This window comes from Cuculus canorus, chromosome 26 (assembly GCF_017976375.1).
Source record: "Cuculus canorus isolate bCucCan1 chromosome 26, bCucCan1.pri, whole genome shotgun sequence".
NCBI classification, from domain to species: Eukaryota; Metazoa; Chordata; class Aves; order Cuculiformes; family Cuculidae; genus Cuculus; species Cuculus canorus.
Genome location: NC_071426.1, coordinates 1100213 through 1108004, shown reverse-complemented (window position 1 = coordinate 1108004; position 7792 = coordinate 1100213). Strand labels below are relative to the sequence as shown.

The 7792-nt window shown below is 45.0% G+C and overlaps 1 long non-coding RNA gene across 1 annotated transcript in view; it reads left to right on the top strand.

Moving 5' to 3' along the window:
- The first annotated feature begins 2218 nt into the window (after positions 1 to 2218).
- Positions 2219 to 7792, top strand: part of LOC128854640 (uncharacterized) — a 28594-nt gene continuing 23020 nt past the window's right edge. The window contains exons 1-2 of the long non-coding RNA XR_008453610.1: positions 2219 to 2385; positions 3375 to 3506. This is a non-coding gene — a long non-coding RNA (uncharacterized LOC128854640). The remainder of the gene's footprint in view (positions 2386 to 3374; positions 3507 to 7792) is intronic.

Genomic DNA, 7792 nt, shown 5'->3' with positions numbered 1-7792 from the left:
CTGCTGCATTAATAAAGCAACTGTGAATGAATTGTCTCAGCTGCCTGAGCCAACCAGGATTACTAAACCAGGTCTCTGATTTAATTAGAGAGCTTAAAACTCAAGCTAGAACCGAAAATGCAGCTCTCAGCGAGAACACGCGCTCCGTGCGGGAAGGGTCACTGCAGAGGTCGGCTCTTCCCACAGTTTGTTCACGATGGTTGAATCAAACGCCGAGATGGGACTGGAGGCTCCGCTGCGAGGGGCAGGGAGGGAGAGCTGCTGTGCCTGTGCCAGAGCTCTGCGCGCTGCCCGGGGCCAGCAGACAGCACAGGGGAGATCTGCCTGCCCAGCAACTTGTGTGAAACGGCCTGAAAGAACAGCGTCTGTGTTGGATCCACAGAAACGCAGAGGCACCAGAACTGCCAGCCTTGTTACAAGGATGGAATCAACAGAGTCACGGAATGGTTTGGGTTGGAAGGGACCTCAAAGCCCATCCAGTCCCACCCCTGCCATGGGCAGGGACACCTCCCACTGGATCAGGGGCTCCAAGCCCCATCCACCCTGGCCTGGAACCCCTCCAGGGATGGAGCAGCCACCACTGCTCTGGGCACCCTGGGCCAGGGCCTCCCCACCCTCACAGCGAAACATTTCTGCCCAAGATCTCATCTCAATCTCACCCTCATTGTGGAGAATTTCTTCATAATATCTAATCTAAATCGCCTCTCTTCCAACGCAAAGCCACTCCCGCTCGTGCTCGCCACGGGACGCGCTGGTGGGCGGGCGGTGGCCGCCGGGCCCGGCACAGCCCCGCTCCGCCGCTCCCCTCTCCCCCGCGGCGGCTGAGGCGGCGCTCGGCTCTGCCCTCGGGGCGGCGCTTCGGCCAACGCCGCGGCCTTTGCCTTTGGCTTCGCGGGTTTGCAGAGGGTTTCACAGTTTTCTCGCGGTGTTTCCGCTTTTCCCGCGGTTTTCGCGGTTTCGGCAGCTCAGGAAGGGTTCCTCGCCTCTGTCTTTCACTCCAAAGCCCTTCCTGTAGTCTCCCTTCTTTCTCTTTTTTTCTCTTCTCCCTTCTTTCTCACCTCTCTCTTCCTTCTCCTCCCTTCTTTCTCACTTCTCTCTTCTTCTCCATTCTTTATCCCTTCCCCCCTTCTTCTCCCTCCTCCCTTCTTTCTCCTCTCTTCTTTCTCCTCGATTTTTTTCTCCAGCATCCTTTCTCCCTTTTCTCCTTTCTTTCTCCCTTTCCTCTTCTCCCTCCTCACTCCTCTTTCCCTGCTCCCTCCTTCCCTCCTCCCTTCTCTCTCCTCCCTCCTCAGAGGTTTCAATCCAGCCTTTTCAGTATGACCCATTATTTTCTAAGTTAATAAAGCAATTACTTTAGCTAAACACTAACTGTAGATTTTAATCCTCCTGTGTTGAAGCACGTTTGTCTGATGGAGGTAACTTTGCAGCGTCTCTGTTTACAATCCAGCGTCTTCCTTCTCTGTGACAGACCTATGCTCGGAGCACGGTTCAGTTTGCTCTCAGCTGTGCCACTTGCAAGCTTTGATTCTTCTCTGCCCCGGTGTATTCTCTGGAGTTGCTGAGGATTGCTTGTTAGTGGCACGGCTCTGTCTTCTTATTACTTACGGGAGTTTGGAAATCAGAGCGAGTTAAATGGGTCACACTACAGGTGAGCAGGGAGCAAAAGGAGAGGGGGGAAAGGAAAAATCTACTTCTGGAAGCTTTTTATCAGTTTGTGTGGGTGAATGTGGGCAGATAATGTAACAGGAGAACAAATACGCTGTTAAAAGAATATTTAACGAGTTTCTTTTTCAACATGGGGTGTCAGACTCATACCACTAACTCATTGTGGAGAGCAACTCAACAGTTATTCCCCAAAAAGATAAATATCCCTCCTTTCTTCAGAAATTTGCTTTCTCCCCTATTCTATGAGTTTTCCCACTTTCTAATTTTTTTGTGATGGCAATAGTTTTATTTAATCACATTTTATTTAAGGCTTTTCTTAAAAGGAGAGAAAGAAGATTTTGAGGCTACTGACGATTTGATTCCTTTGATTCCTAATCCATCTGCAGATGGTGTTATTTTAGATGCTCCATCTGATCTGGCTTCCTAATCCTTCTTCAGAGGAACCCAGGGAGGGCTTTTCAAATAAAGGGTTTGGAAGTAAGAAGGAAACACAGATTACTGAGGAAGATCTGATTCCAGATCACATTGAAGTGTAGATATCCAGAGGAGCAAAGACCAAACGAGACCCCCATTCACGGCTGTCAATGTTTAATTTTGAGATTGCTGGTTTTAATTTGGCACACAGCAGGTCTCAGCCACGGAGCAGAAGTCTGTGCAGGGAACTCAGGACCGGCTGGCATCTGCTGTGCCTCAGCTCCGGCTGCTGGAAACTGAAACGCGGTAAGGAAGGAGCAAACAAAGCACAGTAGTGTTGCATCTCCAAATGTGCTTTCCTTTCTAGTTTACAGCTAACATCTAGTTTGCTTCTAATATTTCTTAAGTCTCTTCCAGCTGAGATGTTTCCTTATTTATTGTAGAGATGTGAACTCCACATTCAAATGCCTAGAGACGTAACTTACACTGTTTGCAAGACCTTGCAAGCTGTGACTGTAGGTTTAAAAATCTATGGAAATTTTCTTAGCAATCTTATTTTATCAAGAAAAATAAACTCAGAACATACTTACACCTCAAAGCTGTGAGCTGATTTAGCCAAAATAGGGGGTAGTATACTCTGACTCACAAGCGTGTGGGGCACATTACCTACAGGCTCTCACTGAAAATATTCTTAGGTGTTCAACCAATGTTATTGACATTGGAAGAGGTTTCAAAGACAGAAACTGGGTTTGAGATGCTACTGTGCTTTGAAGATAGCAGTATTTGAACACCTCAGAGAGTTACTTTGTGGTTGGATATCACGGGAACATTGCAAAGATTAGGGGTGTACATGTTTAGTTTATCTTCTTCACACTAGAACACTACTCTTGGAATTTAATTGCAGACTGTTGCAGAAACAAAGCACTACTGTAAATGTGTTCCCCGTACTGAATAATAATAATAATAATAATAATAATAATAATAATTAACAGTAGAGACATGCAAATTGTTTTAATTTAATAGTAGAGTTGCCTGCAAGGGCTTCCATTGTTAAGAGTTTGTCAGAGCTTTGTACTTTAATTAAAGGGAACATGATGCTGGTAGTAAAGGTGTTCAGTCTCCCTGAGACTGAAATCCTCTGCTTATCTGCTAACAAATAACAGCCACGGCTGCCTAAGTGCTACTTTCGGAATAAATTTGGGAGGGCCAAGCTCAAAGCTATGCAGGGATATAGCTTGTACATTGCAAACATTGCTCAAAAAGATGTGAGGATGTGTACATAATGTAATCACCAGGTAAGAGACCTTTGCGGCTTTGGAAGACCTGGAGTTTAACTCCTGCACTGTGACATATTCAAGATGTCCTTGGAAAGTCATCACTTCTTCCTGGGACACCTGACACTTCTGGGCACCCTAACGCAGACCTGAGTAAGTCAATCTTTAAGAAAAACATGGAAGAGAAATAGCTGTAGTTTCATGATTCGTTGTTAGGATGAACTGTAACTTCTTTCCGTCTTGTGGTGTGTTTCAAGAAACCACTGCTCAGCATTGCACTGAAGACAGCACTTTGAATAACAGCAAGATTTTAGAAACAGGGAAACTGAGTTCAACACCAAAATCCTGGGAAAACCCATTGGAATTTTATAACCTTTGTGTTCCAGCCAAATTCAGAGCTCGAGCCTTAAAAAGCACATCAGTACAGCTCTTGTAGTTAAAAATGTTTGGTTTTGTCTTTAACTAAAACATTAAATCTATACCTTCCTAGTTACAGAGGAACAAAAGATGGTTTATACTGGTCTATTTTTATTCACGCTATAGAGGAATAGCAAACCACACAATCATCTTTATTCTGTTCCATCTTTATCATTCAAGTTATGCCAGTAAAGTGGTGTGCACAATCAGACGAATTCTGACTCAAAGGGTCCCAGACCCAACCTGGAAAACATTAACAGCTCTGCTAATTTCCCAGTGAGTGATCAGCTATTGGTTGTAGCAGCTCTGATAAGAGGATTCTTGTTTACAGCAACATTCTAGGTAGTCTGCTTTGGGTTTAATAGCACCTTTTTCATCTTCAGTCTAGGAGTCTGTCATAGCAAGGTACTATAAATTACTGCCACAGGGTGCTCCTTACCACCTACAGCCTTTCTCTGGTGATATATGACCCATAAATCTTACTGACGTGCTTTTCCACGGCTCTTTTACTGCTCTTTCCGTTCTCTCCTCCCTTCCTCTCTCCCTCTTCTCCCTCTCTGTGCTGTGAAGAAGTGGTTCCACCAGAAAGAAAGAAAAAAAGAGAGGAAAAAAAAAGAAAGCATGAAACAGAATGTAATCATATTTTGTGGGGAAACCTGAAGGTGAACGCAGTAAGGAATTAATTGACCTAGGATTTACTAAAGGACTTGGCGATGACAAGAAGCTCTTTTACATAAATATGAGCCATAGATTTGGTTGGAGTATCTCAGTTTGTCACAGATTCCTTTGCGGACATCCCTCAGCGTTCTGAGTAGCTGCATGTTCTCAAAGAAATGGAATTACAGTTATTCCAGAAAGTGAATGTATGTCACAAGTAAACTTGGTCAGTGATGAAGCTGGCCTCTGGAGGTCCATTTTCGGTTCCAAACACAGTAACTCACAAGGAGAGATCTATGCACACAGCACACTATAAGAATTAATTTCAGTGCATTTAGATTTAATAGATTCTCTCCAAACTACTGGCGTTCTCTTCCAAAGAAATTGCTTGAATGATTTATATAATAATTTCCCCTCAAATCCTCTCATTGGCTCACTGTAAGATTTGACAATAGCACAGATATATGTTTCTATTATTTCTTATTTCATTATTTATTTTGTTCTTTGTTCTGTTGCATTTATTCTGTTTAGACAATAACATCTCTGTCAACTGCAGTCTAATTGGTATCTAAGGCCTCGTTCGCATTTACATTTTACTGGAATAATAATGTTGGTAACGGGTAAGATTTTTTTTATAAAAGAGTTATGCTGCTCTGAACTCCTTGGTGGATGCAATCAGGTTCATATAAAAGTGATTTATTCTGGTTTAGTTCTTCCCCTACTCCATGGTAATAGCTATCTAATTATAAAGTATGTTTATACTGACACAATCGTATCCACAATCCTGGTTTACTTTTTCATTCCTCATTTGTCTCAATGTAAATCCTGCCGGAGGAAAATGACACATACACACACATACGCCCACAGGCAAGATCATCAAAGTCCTGAAAATCCATTTGGTCAAATTCATCAGAAGATAATTCTGTCCCTGGGGCTTTAATCTCTTTAAAGCCAGATCAGTTTGTGGTGATCGTAACTGCGTGATTTGCATTACAGCAGTAGTAAAAGACTCCCACAGTGCTTAAAAAATACCATTTGTGGAACTTCCTTGAAGAAAATAGGATCGATAGCACAGTAAGGTGCTAAATTGCTGTTACTTAAAGTGTATGCCAGATTAATTTAACCCTTAAAGCTCTACATGCAGCAGATGCAATAAAACTCTTAAATCAAATCATCTCAATAAGAGAATCGGAGTTTCTGCCATACAATGCTGTGATCCCAGGTTGAGGGAAGTGACTCTGCCTCTCTACTTCTCTCTGGCCTTCTCAGCACAGGAAAGACATGGACCTGTTGGAGTGGGTCCAGAGGAGGCCACAAAGATGATTAAAAGGGCTGGAGTACCTCTCTTATGAGGAGAGTTTGGGAGAGTTAGGGTTGTTTAGCTTAGAGAAGACTCCAAGGAGACCTTCCTGCAGCCTTTCAATACTTAACAAGGGTGGGTTCCACACAGCCTGAGAAATATTGTTTGTCCTTGTGCAAAATAGAACTGGTGAGGGAGAGCAAACCTGATCCAGTGGGAGGTGTCCCTGCTCACTGCTGCGTGGGTGGAACTGGGTGACCTTCATGGTCCCTTCCAACCCAAACCATTCTATGATTCTATATTCTTCTGTAAAATAAGCAAAGCCCTGAACAGATGGCACACGGGGAACTGGGAGCCCTGTCTTATTTTGTGTAGTGTGCTCCTCATTACTCAGCTCCTGGAATACTTGGCACTGCTCCACACCTCCCAGTACTTACCAGGCACCAGAAGCACTCAGAGTTCTAAGACCCCATAAGAGGAGAAATCAACCTTGAAGAAGAAGTCGGCCAGTTAGCACGAGGGTCTGGGGGCTTTTAAAAGCCACTGCTGTTGAGGGGAGCTCACCAGGAGCCATAGCAATGGTGGCAGGGGCTGTGCTGGGCTCGTTATTGGCATCACCTGTGGCAGCCGGGCACACGGCAAGGCTGCAGGGAGAAGGGTTGGTGGCAGAAACCAGGGCTCCTCCTGCAGCGTTTGTGGAGGTCTGAGATTGCTGCAGTGGCCGTGCACAGGGAGCAGCGAGCTGAGGCGAGCGGCGTGGTGGGGAGGTGAGCAAATGGGTAAATTTGCCTTTGCTCTAACAAAGGCAAAAGGCTCTGCTGGAACTCGTCTGGGACTGTGATGGGCTCCTCTTTATAGAGCTATGAGTGCTTCGTGTAGGGCTGGTGGCTGAGCTGTGCGTCCAGCCGTCTCTCCCACAAAGCTTCACTTGCGATGGCAAAGCCCCACAAGGTCCCCTCATGAGGGCTCTGGTTCTGTAGAGATGGGGGAGAAAGACAATAGACCCCAAAGAAGCTGACTAAGCACCTTAATATGGAGAAGGGGAAGCCTTCCCACCTGGCTGGGGCTCACAGCTGCACGTGCTGAGGGTCGTTACTGGCTGGGAACACCTTCAGCTGAGGTCCAGAAGGTTCTGAGAGGGCTCAGTGTGCTGAGGGGAGCTGCTGTGGGTAGCTGTGTGCAGGGTAAGCCGTGGTTAATTAACTGTATATGTCTGTATCTGTGTTTGAAATCAGATTTGCTATCTTTGAGAGCGTAGGGGTGTTTTGTGTTGAGAGGTTTCTTCAGGTGTGAATTGTAGGTGTGTGGAAAGGAAGTTTTTGAAGTATTAAATGTGCACATTTGCTTTTTTTTATTTGTGGTCTGTTTTCAAATCCAAGCCTGTAGTTGTGAAAAAAACTAACCCATCTGCTAAGTCTGCCAAGTTCCTCAGCTTGCTCTAGAATCTTACAAACGCAGCCTTATTTCTTGCAGGCTTGAGTTTGCTTGGCTGTGGGTCCTGCAGGAGGTATCAGGTCCTGGTGTGGTTTATGTTTCTGGTGTCTGTTGCAGCAGCTTGTGCTGGATGCGGTCAATGGGCAGAGCCAGTCTGTTAGATTCCATCCAGCCCTGTGCAGTCAGATGCTCCTATTTTTGTTTGTTTTAAAATGATTAAGTTTCTCAGTACTGCCCAAGATTAAAAATGAGACTGATAAAGATAAAGTGCAAGTAGTGGGTTTTATGCCTCTGTCTAAGAGGGTTTATAATAACGTTCTGATCTCCTTGCAATCTGGTATTAAGCCTGAGGAAGGTGAACCGCACAGATGAAGCGCTATGGTGACTTTTCATCTCTCAGAATAAAGACAAAATAAAGAGATTCTAGTAAAAGTTACTTGAATTGCCCTTAAGCCATACAGCGTCATCTAATTTGATGATAAAAGAAAAATTCTGCTTGAGGCGTGCCCACAGTAGAGAATTGGGACATGAGGAATCCTCCTCTTCCCTGCGACTGGGACGTAAGTGGCTGAGGGTGTAAGTAGAGCTACAGCTGGTCCTCCTGGACCCCCCTTCTGTACCAGTGAATGGG